Source organism: Desmodus rotundus, chromosome 7, assembly GCF_022682495.2.
Source record: "Desmodus rotundus isolate HL8 chromosome 7, HLdesRot8A.1, whole genome shotgun sequence".
NCBI lineage: Eukaryota > Metazoa > Chordata > Mammalia > Chiroptera > Phyllostomidae > Desmodus > Desmodus rotundus.
In genome coordinates, this window is record NC_071393.1 from 19,254,846 (window position 1) to 19,269,888 (window position 15,043).

Consider the following 15,043-nt stretch of genomic DNA (forward strand, 5'->3'; position numbering starts at 1 on the left):
TAACCCATTCTCACAACGGGAATTTCTTTTGCTCATTTAGCAGGTCTGCCTGAAAAGCTAAAGATTGCCTTTTTACTTATGGGAATTTCTTTTAAAAAGAAGTCCTTTAACTCGTGAATGAGAATTCGTCCCACTTTTGCTCATTTATTCTAGTTGCACTTTTTAGAACAGTATCTCCTTTTACTCAAGGCAGCCCCTTAAATATTTTATTAATGTTTATTCATTGACTTTTAGAGAAGGAGGGAGGAAGAGGGGGAGAGAGGAAGAAACACCGACTTGTTGCTCCCCTTATTTGTGCACTCATTGGTCGATTCTGGTGTGTGCCCTGACTGGGGATCAAACCCACAACCTTGTCACAGTGGGACGATATCTAACTGACTTACTCGACGATGGCTGATATTCTTGATGTAAGACAAATTTTATGACAAATTTTTTCCCCAGAGCATACACGGACATTTATAAGGACAAAAGTTTCCATCCTTCGAGGAGGTAATTATATACATTTTCCAATTAACAAGTGATCTCCAAAATACACGAAGCAAACCAACAGAACTGAGAAGAGACACAAACCCGTCAACAATAATAGCTGGATGCTTTAATGCTCAATTTTCATTAGTGGAGAGAATCTGTTCTTTCTTGTGATGCTCACACCAGCCCTATGGGATGGGCAGAGTGGGGGGCCATGACCCACATTTTATGGTGCAAGACACTGAAACTTCAATCCGGTGACTTGCCCAGAGTTGTAACCACAGAATTAATCTAAATCGGCCTTGTCCTGTTCCTAATGAGATACTAAGTTGTTTTTCAGAACTAGCAGAACAAGCCCGCCAATCAAGCAATGGGGCAATTAGGCATGCACACTGGAGAAGGAATTCATGGTAGAATTACCTTTGAAGTCACTGAGACAAAATCCAGCAGGACTACATACGAACACCCCTCCACCCCCAATTCAAACATGCCACTCATGAAAAAACATGACTCCCAGGCGCCCGTGCACTAAGCTCTCATTATGTTGAAACAATGTAACTCTGTAGAACATGCACAACCTCCCCAGCTTCTTCCTTTAAATATAGCTCAAAACCCCTCTCTGCGGGAGACAGATTTCAGCCTTGCCTCCTGTCTCCTTGCTGTTCGACTTCGCAGTAGAAACCTTTTTTCAAAATCCAGGGCTAGAGTACTGTCCTCTATATGTGTTGTGCTTGAGGACCTCGCTCGCCATCAGCCACAGCACTGCTGTGGGACGGATCTGAAGCAGGGGCTGTAGGTGGTGCCCTGGGGGCAGAGGGCCCTGAACACCTGGCCATAAGATCATGTCTTGGAGAGATCATGGGCTCTCCTCACTCCCTACATCCTCCTACACCCACGCAGGGTGACAGCGGGTGCCAGGAGCAGATGCCTGGCCCAGGAGAATGGCTCAAATCCTGACCCAACTCCTGCCTCTGTTTCAGTCCTTGGCAGGAGATACCATGCCTGTCCTCCAAATGAAGACTGCCCCCACCCCGCCTTGAAGGACAGGGCATCCAAACCTGTGTCCGTGTGCCCCTCACTAACCACCCTCTTGCCCCCATACTTGATTCTATCAACTGCCTTGCATCGAGACTTCCCATTGGTCAGGTGATCACCTTGAATGACCAGTCATCTGACTCAGAACCCAGGACATTCCAAACCAACCGCCCACGTGACCGTTGCACAAAGAATCAGCTTCGTCTTCAACTGACCAACCCTGGGCAGTGAGCAGTTAACATCAGTCCCTGGGAAAGGCGTCTGCTGGGCTGGCGCTTTGGTGGCTTCGTGGATGAGGTCCACACGCTCCCAGGGCCTCGGTGACGACAGAACTGAGCGGCCGGCACCGAGGCCTGGCTGCGAGGGGGCAGTGGCCGTGCTGGCTCTGAGTGTCCAGAGTCTGTTCTCATCGAAGCCCAGTCTCTGCTGGGCACACCTCAGTCTAACGACTGGCCCCCACTGGTGGTGTTTCCACAGCACCTTCAGTGGAGTGGGCGGTGGGGGATGTTTGTGCTTCTACCTGGTGTTGGGGCAGATGCCCACTTTCATGCTGCAGGGTCACTGCTGGGGACACCAGATTCTCTTAACTTACTCAGATTCTCTTAAATCGTCCTCTTAAACAATTTTCTACTGGACCCTTTGTATGAATCCCTTATGCTATCCTTCTTAAATTCTGAACTATGGTCCTGGACATTGAAAACAGGACAAACTATTGACGCGTTGCTGGCGGGAGGCCATGGCGGGGGGTATTAATTCATCCCCAGGTCATATTTCTGTTCTCCCTGTTCACCAGCTGACTCTGAGCTGGACTTAGAAGAGGGTTGTTAAAATACCCAGCCCCCAGGTTGCGTGGGGACATTAGTTCGATGTGACAATACGGAAAGTCAGCACAGCACAGTGACCGAGCATGGGAGCTGGTATCTGATCACTTGTATCAAATTGTCCTAGAAGCCACATAAACCTAGAAAAGTGCCTTAGCCCCCTCCGCCCTCGGTTCCCTGTTCTGTGACACGGGGCCTCCTTACCAGTATTATGAGGCTAAATACAACAAAATTCAGATAGAGCCTGAAGAAAAGTGTCTGGTTCTTCATAAGTGCTACCTAAGGGTTCAAATGTTAAATGTCTGGAAGAATAAGCATGAAATGTGGTGGCTGCCTCCAGAGAGGACACTCGGGTGGCTCCAGGGCAGGGGAGGGTGGGAAGTTACTTTTCAGTCTGTACATGAGTGTGGTGCTTTGTACCAGCTCATGGGGAGTGTCTGTTGGCTTCCCCTGTGAGCTCCACATGAGCCCTGGGGGCCAGGCAGAGAAGGGGCTGTGACCCATATCTTACGGTGCAGGGCACTAGAATTTAGAGGCATTAACTGACTTGCCTAGTAACACAACACTCATGATGAATGAGAGACAGGAATGTAGTCGGTTCCCTGGGGAAGGTGATCCCTGAACATCTGAGACCTCAAGATCATGCCTGAACCACGGACCCAAAAGCTCTCATCCCTCCCTTTACCACATCCTCCTGCCCCAAGGTTGCCTCCGGGAGGTGGCTGGTACCAGAGAGGTTACCAGACCCGAGAGAAGGGAACATGCCTCACCCACCTCCTGCTTCTACATTTGAATCCCTGACTCCCAGACTATGCAGCTTCCCCAGTCAAAGGCCCTCTAAGTGGTCCGAGCTGTCTAATCTGGTACCCTCCTCCCTCAGCATCTTCATTCTATCAGACGCTCCCTGGTGCTCAAATGACCACCATAAATGACCAGTCATCTGTTTAACTCCCAACTGACTCAGAACCCAGGACATTCCAAACCAACCGCCCACGTGACAGTTGCACAAAGAATTAGCTTCGTCTTCAACTGACCAAGCCTGGGCAGTGAGCAGTTAACATTAGTCCCTGGGAAAGGCGTCTGCCTGGCTGGTGCTTTGGCGGCTTTGTGGATGAGGTCCACACGCCCCCGGGGTCTTGCTGACTGCTGCACTGACCCACACTGCATGGTTCGTGGCAATATGAAATTGCCGTGACCACTGACACTCGGAGGTTTTAAGTGACTTTCCCAGAGTCACAGTGCTGCTGGCAGGTGGTCTGGGGGATGAATGTAGTCAGATCCCTGGGGCCCGAGAGCCCTGGACTTCCCAAGTCCTGTAGATCAAGTCCTGGACTCCTGAACCAAGGGCCACCCTCCCTCCGTTCCCCACACCCTCCTTCCCCAATGCTGCAGGAGGGAGACCGGAGGTGTCGGAGCCAATGGCAGGGCACGCGCCTTGCCCAGCTTCCACCCGTGTGTATTAACTCCAAACCCAAAAGCTATGAAGTTTCCTTAAAGTCCCCTTGAAGAACCAGGGGGTCCAATCTGTGTCCCTACTCCCCCACCACCCTCACACATCAGCACCTCAGGGTCCACGTCCTGGCCTTTCACGCCACTGTGCACAGGACAGCTGTCTAACGAATTCATTAGCTTGGCTTCAGTGACAAACCTTGATAAACAGTGAGTGCTAATTGAAGAGGAAGGCGAGCTGTTGGGCTGGTGCTTGGGTGGGTTCAGGGGTGAAGCTGGCCTGCCCCGCGGTCTGCTGACCACTGACGTGAGCGACCCTCCGAGCAGCCCGGGCTGAGGCCTGGCTGAGCGCAGGCAGCGCCTTTGCGGGACCATGACGGTGCCCCTTCCCTGCTCGCTCCTCCCTCACTGCAATCCAGCATTTACAGACTCCTCCTGCCTCCCCAGACGCTGCTGGGACAGGGGATAGAGACCCCTGTCTTCACAGAGGGACCCCTCCAGTCCCTCTCTGAGAATCATCCAGCCCTGCCAAGCCTCTGTCACCAAATGTTTATTCCACCTGCCCAACGGCACTGTCCCCACCACTCTCCCAGGCAGCACACTGCCACCGAGTGATCCCGCGCACTTGAACCCATAGAAATCCCACCACGGAATCCCGGTTCCTTTCTAACAGTCTCAGGATTTAGACTGCTGGTGTTTGGTTTCAGATTTTGACATTTATACTGGGAGGGTCGACCTGTCATTCCCCTTTCCTGTCAAGTCTATGCGGGTGGTACCCAGATGCCCCGGGTCCAGTGGAAGCAGTGTGGGAGTGCCCCTCTGTGTCTGCTCTCTGGAATACCGTGCCAGAGGCTGGCATTATTTCTGAACTGTTTGGTAGAAATCAGAGGAAGCCACCTGAGCCTGAAGTTGACTTTGGGGAAAAAAAATTTTTTTTTGCATTTCTTGTTTTTTAATTGATCTTTACTTTACTTATTGTAAAGTACCCAAATCTTAAGCATAAAGCTTTATGGCAGGGGTGTCCAACCTTTTGGCATCTCTGGGCCACATTGGAAGAAGGAGAGTTGTCTTGGACCACACATTAAATACCCAAACACTATCAAAAACTGATGAGTAAAAAAAAAGATCCATTCATAATTTTCATGATCACAGATAAGTGAAAAAGTCCTCACATAATAACCCAAATTATTCAATGGCCCTTTGGATAATCTTTAAAAATCCTTGAGCAGGTCCCAAGTTTGCGATCACTAACATAGAAAATGTACCTGTCTTGCCCTGGATGGTGTGGCTCAGCGGACTGAGTGCCAGCCTGCAAACCAAACGATCATTGGTTTGATTCCCAGCCAGGGCACATGCCTGGGTTGTGGGCCCAGCCCCCAGCTGGGGATGTGCAAGAGGCAACTGATCATCTTTCTGTACATCGATGTTTCTCTCCTTCTCTTTCTCCCTCCCCTTCCCTTTCTCTAAAAAATAAATATATATATTTTAAAAACCTATATTTAAAAAAGAAAAGAGGGCAACATAAAACTAGTGGGATGTTTGACTATGTATTTGAGAAACTAGCACATCGATATCTGGTTTGATGGAAGTAGCTGTGATTCTCAGCGAGTTCGCAAGGTGCTCATCAGACAGGTATTTTGGTTCTAATTTTACTCTGAAGGTGTTTCATTCTTAAAAATAGTTGCTCACAAATGCAGATGCTGCCAAATAGTGATGACACAGATAAGGTGTGATTGTGAAGCAAGGGATATTTGTCTCTGGGAAGACAGGACCTATAAAAGTCCAGTAAAGGAGAACCAAGATGGCAGCGTAGGTAGACACACGGCGCCTCCTCGCACAACCAGAACTGACAAAAAATTGAACGGCAAGGAAGTCCGACACCAAGTAGATAAAAAAGAAACATATATCCAGACTGGTAGGAGGGGCAGAGACGGGCACCGGGGTGGAGAGGACTCGCGTGGCCGTGGCGGGACTGAGACTGGCGGAGTGTGGGAAGAACGGGGCAGGCAGTCCGAGCACTAGCAGACCCTGCGGCCACACATTCGCGCAGATAAACCGAGAGGGCCGGACTCGGAGTGGCGGAGAGCGGGACAGGCAGAGTGCGGGTAGCACCCCGAGGCCCCACATTCACGCACAGATAAACTGGACAAACATCAGGGAGCGAAGCAGACCCCATAATTCAGGGCTCCAGCGCAGGGAAATAAAGCCTCAAACCTCTGATTGAAAACGCCCGTGGGGGTTGGGGCGGCAGCAGGAAAGACTCCCAGCCTCACAGGAGAGGTCGTTGGAGAGACCCACAGGGGCCTAGGGTGTGCACAAGCCCACCCACTCGGGAGCCAGCATCAGAGGGGCCCAATTTGACTGTGGGTAGCAGAGGGAGTGGCTGAAATCTGGTGGATAGGGGAGCAGGCGCCATTGCTCCCTCTCGGCCCCTCCCCCACGTACAGCCTCACAGAACAGCAACCAGCATTACCCCGCCCCGGGAACACCTAAGTCTCCGCCACTTTAAGTAACAGACGTGCCAAGACAAAAAAAAAAAAAAAAAAAAAAAAAAATGGCCCACATGACAGAACACTTCAAAGCTCCAGAAAAAATACAACTAAGCGAGAAAGAGAGAGCCAACCTATCGGATGCACAGTTCAAAACACTGATTATTAAGACTCTCACAGAATTGGTTGAATTTGGTCGAAAACTAGATGAAAAAATGAAGGCTATGCCAAGAGAAACAAAGGAAAATGTACAGGGAACCAAGAGTGATGCGAAGGAAACTGGGACTCAAATCAATGGTGTAGACCAGAAGGAAAAAAGAAACATCCAACCAGAAAAGAATGAAGAAACAAGAATTTGGAAAAATGAGGAGAGGCTTAGGAACCTCCAGGACATCTTGAAACATTCCAACATCCGAATTATAGGGGTGCCAGAAGGAGAAGAGGAAGAACAAAAAATTGAAAACTTATTTGAGCAAATAATGAAGGAGAACTTCCCCAGTCTGGCAAAGGAAATAGACTTCCAGGAAGTCCAGGAAGCTCAGAGAGTCCCAAAGAAGCTGGACCCAAGGAGGAACACACCAAGGCACATCCTAATTCCATTAGCCAAGATTAAAGAGAAGGAGAGAATCTTAGAAGCAGCAAGAGAAAAGGACACGGTTACCTACAAAGGGGTTCCCGTAAGACTGTCAGGTGATTTCTCCAAAGAGACCTTACAGGCAAGAAGGGACTGGCAAGAAGTATTCCAAGTCATGCAAGGCAAGGGCCTATATCCAAGATTACTGTATCCAGCAAAGCTATCATTTAGAATGCAAGGGAAGATAAAGTGCTTCTCAGATAAGGTCAAGTTAAAGGAGTTCATCATCACCAAGCCATTATTATATGAAATGTTAAAGGGACTTATCTGAGAAAAAGAAGATAAAAAATATGAACAGTAAAAATGACAGCAAACTCACAGTTATTAACAAACACACCTAAAACCAAAACAAAAGAAAACGAAGCAAACAACTAGAACAGAAACAGAACCACAGAAATGGAGATCACATGGAGGGTTATCAACAGGGGAGGGGGAGGGGGAGAGAGGGGGGAAAGGTACAGAGAATAAATAGCATAAATGATAGGTAGAAAATAGACAGGGGGAGGGTAAGAATAGTATAGGAAATGTAGAAGCCAAAGAACTTATAAGTATGACCCATGGACATGAACTATAGGGGGGGAATGTGGGAGGGAGGAGGTGGGCAGGATGGAGTTGAGTGGAGTGGGGGAAATGGGACAACTGTAATAGCATAAGCAATAAATATATCAAAAAAAGGGGGAAAAAAAGTCCAGTAAAAAGACACGATCAAATTTGTCTCTAAGTTAAATGTCAGGTTGCAGCTCTACACGTTCCATTTGAAAATTGGCAGGTAACATATTTATACCCACTGAAAATGGAGTCATAGATACAGCAAAATATTGATTATCTTCCCAGACATCTTGAAATATGTTTTCAAATTCTTGTATGAAATCACAAAGGAAGGCTGAATATTTTTCACTGTTCACGGGACTGTGTTTAGCCAACGTGTCAAAATGCATAAAATCATTTGCCCTAATTTGAGTTTTCCATAATTTCAGTTTCATTTGGAAACGCTGTTATGGTTTGAAACATGGTATCGATAAGTTGCTTTTCACCTCGAAGACACACATGTAATTCACTTAAATGAGCAGTTAAATCCAACTAAAAATGCTAAACCTTATAAGCCAGTTTTCACTGTGAAGTTCCGGCACAAATTTGCTTTTGGATACCGTAAACGACTTGATAACATGTCGCAAATCATAAAATCTTTTCAACGTTTGGCCTCGACTTAGCCATCTTACTTCGGAAAAGTAAATGAAGTCGCCACAGTCAGCATCACACTTTTAAAGAACTCCTGGAATTGGCGATGATTTAGTCCTTGGCTCTCGTGAAATTCGCAGTCTGGGTGAAGATTTGCGTGGCGTTATCCATTTTTAAAGCTTTTGTGCACACATTTTCTTGATGTTGCGCTAAGTAATAATACCTCATCACACGTGAGTTTGGGGCAGCAACTGCGTCGTCTTCTATTAATTTTGCAAGTCCCTCTCCTTTACCTGCCGTTGCCGGGGCGCCATCAGTAACTACACCAGATATGTTGATGATGGACAAAGGAAGTCACTTTAACATACTTCTCACTGCTTCATGTAAATCTCTTGATTTAGTTGTATCTTTTAATGGCACTTAAAGACGCCATGTCTTCAGTGACATCATATTCGTCACCAATACCTGTGATAAAAGTGGCAAGTTGAGCCATATCTGTAGCATCGGTGCCATCCTCCATCGCCAAAGCATAAAGTTTAAATCAGCAGCTTTTCTCTCCAAACTCCTTTCGATTTTCCAGTTTCTTCAATTCGCCTGGCTATCTTCTGGGGAGACAAGCTGATTTGAGAATATCCCCCTTTTTTCCAGGGCAAATTATATCTGCCACGCTTTCTATACATCACTTAATAAACTCACCATCAGTAAATGGTTTTGATTTTTTTGGCTACTAAATATTGCTACCACTTAAGTAACTTTTATAATGAATGGAATTCGCCTAAGGTGTAACTTTCTGAGAATATTTTTGTTGAGAAGACACTTTTTTCCAGTTCCGCTATTTTGCCCTTATGACACAGTCCTTCGTACACATTGAGTTTGACAGTGTGTTTTTGCACGTAACGCCTTTTCAAATTACACTCTTTGAACACTTGCACGAAATCTCTACAAAGTCAGCAGCGTGTCTTATTTGCCTTGACAAGGAAGGAGTCACCTGTCCACTTTTCATGGAACCGTCTTCCTCCACCTGTAATTTTCCTTTTTTCTCTCGAAACGTGATAGAAGCCATGCCTGGGATTAAAAACTAATAATAACATATAAGGAACTTTATTTACTTTTATTATGAAAGTTAATTGACAGAAAAATAGAAAGCAAGGCATGGGCCCTTCCACAGCCCTCTCTCGGCTGCCCTCGATGCAGGGCGAGGGGTGGGCCGACTGCCAAGAGTGGCAGGCGATGCGTGAGGTGCTACTGAGGTGTGGGAGTACCTTTAATAATCAAATGCGAATGCTTACCTGACTTCTAAATAACATGAAATGGCTAACGTCGCAACAGTAGGTTGAAACATTGTTGGTAAATCGCTGCCTCACTACATCCCCGCGAGCGCACATGGTGTCTGATGATGTCAGGTCTACTGTCTGTGCTGGGAGCCGCACGCCGCAGCAGAAGTGCAGCCACGCAGGCGTGCAGAGAGCAGGAGCGCACGTGCGTTTATTTTACGTGACGTTGAGACACGTCATCGCAAAAACAACTCATCATGTTTTCAGTAAATTTACGATTTTGTGTTGAGCTGCATTCGCAGCCATCCTGGGTTGCGTGCAGCCCATGGGCCGCGGGCTGGGCGCCCCTGCTTTATGGTTTCTTAGAAACATAAACACATTTTTTGCCCACACCCAGTTCAACATTCAGAATGTCTCTAGATTACACAGATAAAATCAGTTACCCCATGTGCATTCCAAGCACAACGATGGCACCTAACTCACTCAATATTAGTGTGACATGCCCCTCCAAGGTGGTGGACGCAGCCAGGGAGCTGGGGAAACCCAAGGAGGGCCTTAGGGGTTGACTGTGGGGGCGGGGCAAGGAAGCAGAGAAACTTCCCAGAAGCACTTGGACTTGGAGGGAAAAACTACTGCCACACAAAGTGTGTGGTTCACTGATGGCTGCCTTTGTTGAGGGTGCCTTCTACATTTGTGTTTTATTTTACATAAGTGTTTACAAAATAAAACTAGTAGGAGATAAACGTTTAACGTAAAAACCTGCAATATTAAATATAAAACATCTCTCTAAACCGAAATCTCTACAATACCACACACAAAATAACCGGCACCAAATTCCCCGACTTGGGAAAGGAGGAGCAGTGAGGCCGCCCCTGATTCTTGGCACATTATCCCATTTAAACTCCCTGACAACGTGTACGCTCCATCCCCGAGATGCCCCAGCTGAGGCCTCCGCCAGCTCACAGCATTCCCAGCTGTCAGGCAGACCCTGCAACATCAGTGCAGGGGGGAAATTGCTGGGCAGGCATAGAGACAGTTAAAGAAGGGCTCTCTGGAGTGGGGACCTTCCTCAGGTTCTAGAAGTGACCTTAGGCCCTGACATCCCCAGGGGTCAGATCCACAAGGCCCTGGAGTCTTTTGGTTGCTCTCAGCTGCAGGAGTTGCTGTCTGCTGAGTGTCTACAAGTGTCCTCCGGGAGCGAGTGAACCTGGGCATTGGCTGGGCAGCCTGCAGGTGGCTGGTTTCCTGGACAGTGGGACTAATGCAGAAAAAAAGGGGGGCTCTAGACTACAAGAAAAAAAATCTGAGCCTCCCCCCTGAGCTCTGTGAGGAGCGGGTCTGATGATACTGATGGGAGTGGCGGCAACGGCCCCTGCACCCCACCCTGGGAGACCCCATGGCGCTCTCCCAGTCAGTCAGGAGACCGTCTCAGTGAAAATGAACAGAGCCCCGGAGCACATGTGTTTTCCCCTGACATCCTCATCCTGCACCTGGGCCTTTCCACTTAAAACCCATTATGCGGTGGTAATAAAAAAAAGTTTTATGGTCTAATGTATTCCAATGTGGAAAGATCACAGAGGACAATGCTGTTTAAAGTGAAATGAAATCAATTATATTTGTTTTATTTACAAATTGGTTGAGATGTGCATCTGGGTGATTTACCCAAGACTTTCAGAACCCACAAAAAAGTAACAAATTGTTATGTTAGAGGAGCCCGGCTTGGGCGAGCGCGGGGTGCACCCCGCAGCGGGTGCAGCCCGCTCGGCTCTGCGATGCGGCTGGGAAGCAGCAGTGTTGTTGCAACAGGCCAGGGTGATCCTTCCTGTTTCCCCCTCCCTAGAGCCCCTTCAGTCCTGGGCTGTGTCGTCAAACTCAAAACACACTTTTCATATTTTGGCGTCTGTCCCTTTAGCCCTCGAGTTGTGCCGCCGCCCATTGCCCATTAGCTGGGCCACAGGACACTGCACGCAGTTGGGTCTGGCCTCCCACACTGCCAAGTGGACTGCTCAGTGCTCTTGTGCACTTGGCCTGCAGACACAGGCACAGGCACTGTATGCAAAGAAACGAGAGCAAGGCTTTATTACAACTTGGGAAGAAGACAAAATTGGGTTCTGGGCAGTACATGAGGAGAGGGGGCGTCCCACCTGCTCCAGGACTGCAGGGAAGCCGGCTGAGAGCCCCTGTACACGGTCCTGAGGCCCCGGACACTGTGATGGGGCACCAGCCTCGAACCACCCAGCTCTGGGGAGAACTGCAGGGCAGGGCCGGGGCTGTGATGCTCTATTTCCGGGCGCCCGGTTTGCTCCTGGATCTCAGAGATCAAGGCTAGGCTTGCATCGTACATCTCAACACCATCCAGCCTGGGAGGACGGTGGGCAGGGCTACTTCTGGAGAAAGCTGTTTTTTTCAGGCCAGCATTTGCTGCTTGGACCTGGAGGAAAATGACTTGGTTGATGGCTAAATGGTTTTGTGATCAGCCCACCCCTGGACAGTTAGGGGTAGGCTGATGCGCGGTGCGCGGGCCGTAACAGCCAGGACCTTGCTTGCTGTGCCCACGGTGGAGGCAGAGCGGCTGGGAGTGGAGGCCAGAAGGGACACACCGCTAGAGGCAGCCTTGCTGGCAGTAGTGCTGGGCCCTCCGCAAGCACCGGGGAAGGCTGCTCTTCTTGTGTGCACCTCTGAGGATGGAACTTTAGGCAGGGACAGCAGTGCCTCCAAACACAGGGTGGTTCTTACTATTGGGGCTCACGATCGCCACGGGGGTGCTCTGATGAGGGCAGCCACAGAGAGTTGTTTTTGCCCAAGCTTCCCCCAGGGCGGCAAGTGGCTGGGGGCCCCGCTTGTTTCTGCAGTCATGCTGAGCACTGCAAAGGCGCAGCTCAGATCTGGGGTAGCTGCTCTGCTTCCAGGGCCCACGGGTGCTGCCCTCACCTCCAACCTGAAGTGGGTGGAGTTTGTGCTGCCCAACTCTGGGTGGTGCTACTGACATTTGGTCCCAGCACTGGCCCCAGCACTGGGCTTGTGGGTGGCAGCTGCAAAGCCAGAGGTAGTGATTTTGCCAGAAGGGACTATAGCTGAGTTGGCAAGCAAAAGCCGGCCAGGTGCTGGCATGGGTACCCAAAGTGGAAGTTGTGGGTGATGAGCCTTCAAGAGTTGCTTGTTCGTTGTTGCCCGAGGCTGGCTGGCCTGGGGCAGAGGATGGGGCCTGGGCTGGGCTGGGGCTGGAGCTGCTTGTTTTCCTCCCTGGAGAGAGCTGTCAGAAGTGCTGGCTCCAAATTGCTGCCCGTCAAGGGCCCCAGCGTCGGTGGCTCCAGGGTTCACGGGAAGTTTCAAAATTGGGGTGGGGCTGCTGAAACTGAGCGCGGGCAGGCTGGTGGCCCCTGTGACAAACACTGAGCAGTTACTCAAAGGTGTCTGAAGGGCCTGTGCAGACGGGGAGCTTCCACTAGAGCTTAGGGGGAGCCCCCGCGAGGAGAGCCTGGGCAGGCAGGATAGCATCCATTAGTGTGACCTCATTGTCAGAGATGGGCTGCGGAAGCAAGCCTGCAGACGTGCTGGTTGAGGAGTCGGCACAGGACGCAGAAGAAACTGGCAGGCTGGTGTAGGGAGGGGCACCAGGAACAGTGCTGGGAGCGGCGTTTGGGAGGAGACAAGCGTATCTACAGACATGGGGTGGGGGACTCCATTCTGGAGGTGCTGGGAGCAGCGGGGAAGGTTAGGACTCTGGTACCTTGGGTTGCAAAGGGCCTCCTTCCCCACCCCCCCTGTTCAGAGGGGGCCCCTAGGTGGGCTTCAATGTGAAGTAGAGAGGGATGTCCAGCAGCTGGAGTGGGCCAGAGAGCAGCTGGGCTTCTGTTTCACTGTCCATGCCTGGTGTCAAGGAGGGAGCGTGGGCAGAGGGGTTTGGGCAGACAAGTCAGCCCTGCCTGATAGCTGGGAGGAAGCAAGGAGACTGGGCTTGGGGGCTCTGACAGGGAGGAGAGGGGGCCAGGTGGGTTGTGCTTCCTGGGAGACAAAGGATGCACAGAGGTGTCCCCTCTGGCAGATTCCAGGATGGCCGCTGGGCCTGGAGAGTCCTGCTTCCTCTTTTCTTTCACCAGCTGTGGATTCACACTGTGGGCTGGAGGGACAGCTGGGGCGGGAGCAGTCCTTGCAGCAGGCAGGGGGAGAACACGAAGGCGCTGGAGCACCACAGCCCGAGATGGCCTCCGTCTCACCCCGCAAAGCACTGTTGATGCGTTGGAACACTGCTTTCTTCGGCGTGTCTTGGACAGTGACTGGGAAACCTAGCTCAGGAGGCACTGGCAGCCTCAGAGGTTCCCCTCGCCTGCGTGGCACTAGAGGAACCCTATGTTTCAGGCCTGAAACTGGCAGAGGCAGATGAACATTTCCTCTCGGATCCTTTCTGCCCACTGGTTGCACCTTCGTCCTTTTCATGCTGGCTATTCCTTTGAGAAAGCTGAGGAAGGAGCCTGTGGGCCCTCCTGGCCCCGTCTTTGAGAACCTCTGAGGTAGCCTGACGTGGCAAGTGGCGCAACCCCTCCTCCTCTGCACTGGCAGGAAACCTCAGGTGAAGCTGTAGGAGCTGGTGATGGCATTTCTTTAGCGACAGGAGCTCGTCACGGAGACCTGGGATTTCTTGTTGCTTGCATCTTCTGGGCTCTGCGTGCAGAGGAATCTCTGCAGAGGCCCAGGTCTGGGCATGAAGAAAGAGGGGCCTCTGTGGATCCCCAAAAGCCTAAATGCTGATTGTGCATCCCAGAGCAATCAGGGCCTCTGCCCTGTGCAGCCTGCGTCTCTAAAACTGTGGGGTCTTCCTCCTGCTTGGCCGTCTCTTCCCCTCTCTCTCCGAGGGCTCTCAGGACGATCTCTTTTGTGCAGTCGTCTGAGAGATACCTTGGACTCATGAACGGCCTGGAGGTCACTGCCTGCTCCTGTGCCACACACAGAGGGTGACTTTGCCCCCTGCAGACATCTTTGAGTTGGGAGAAGAGAGCATCTTTTTCCTTGACGCCTGCAGATTGAGGTAGTAAGGATCCCCAGGAAAAAGCACAGGGTCTGTGGGGTCCTGGAACACAGTCTCAGGAAGGCTGTGACACAGCGTGGAGGCTTACTTGGTGGATGCTTGCAGGATGGGCTGCGAGTAGATGCCAGCCTGAGGACAGCTGGGTGCAGTGGGTGGACCAATGGGAGACTGGGTGGGCAGTGAGCATGATGCTGGCCCCCCATCCCAGGCCTTACCCAGGGCTGAAGGTAGAAGGCAGGGACAGAGCCTGCCCACATAACTGCCCACTGGGCACTTGGGTGACATCTGTGCTGAGGCAGCAAGCTTCCATTGAGCCCCTTCAGCTGCTAACAGGGCGGAAAGCCAAGAGCTCACTGTTGGGCCTGTTGCTGGGATACACTTGGAATGTGCCAGCGAACAATGGGCACCAGTGCTGGAAGCTAGAGGAGGGGGCACCCACAAGGACTCTGGGGGAAGGGCGCACACAAGAGGGCATGTGCAGAGGAGGCCCGAGGACCCAGGGCCAGCAAAGGTGCAGATCCTCTCCAGCCCCCATGGCTTGAGGGCCACGAACATGTTGGCAGAGGCCTCTGCTTCCCTGGGTGGCCCTGCAGCTCTAGCAGAAGTAACTGCAGCGTGAAAGGGCGGAGCAGTTATGTCAAGCTGAAGGGGAAGTCCTGGGAGCAGGG